Genomic DNA, 565 nt, shown 5'->3' on the forward strand with positions numbered 1-565 from the left:
CAACAAAGAGAAGTCCTGGACTAGATGGCTTCACAGATGAATTCTACTGAACATTTAAATTTTTTAAATGTTTATTTATTTTTGAGAGTGAGAGAGACAGAGCCTGAGCAGGGGAGGGCAGAGAGAGAGGGGGAGACACAGAATCTAAAGCAGGCTCAGGCTCTGAGCTGTCAGCATAAGAGCCCGACATGAGGCTCAAACCCACAAACCATGAGATCAGGACCTGAGCCAAAGTCATATGCTTAACCAACTGAGCCACCAAGGCGCCCCTACCAAGCATTTAAAGGAGAGCTAATAGCTATTCTTCTCACTATCCCAAAAAATAGAGGAAAGAAAACCTCCAAATTCATTCTATGAGGCCACCATTACAGTGATAACAAAACCAGATAAAGACACCAAAAAAAGAGACCTAGAGTCCAATATCTCTGATGAAGCTAGATGAAAAAATCCTCAACAAAATATTAGCAAAGCAAATTCAATGGTACATAAAACATTGCTTCTCAGCCTTTTGGCTAAAATCAAGTGTAGTATCTGTTCTTATCAGTTCAATGGTACATAAAAAAAA

At 39.8% G+C, this 565-nt stretch overlaps 1 pseudogene; it reads left to right on the plus strand.

Moving 5' to 3' along the window:
* Positions 1-492: 492 nt before the first annotated feature.
* Positions 493-565, plus strand: LOC115285223 (annotated as a pseudogene; the record flags this gene model as incomplete).

The sequence above is a fragment of the Suricata suricatta genome, unplaced genomic scaffold, assembly GCF_006229205.1.
Source record: "Suricata suricatta isolate VVHF042 unplaced genomic scaffold, meerkat_22Aug2017_6uvM2_HiC HiC_scaffold_55594, whole genome shotgun sequence".
NCBI classification, from domain to species: domain Eukaryota; kingdom Metazoa; phylum Chordata; class Mammalia; order Carnivora; family Herpestidae; genus Suricata; species Suricata suricatta.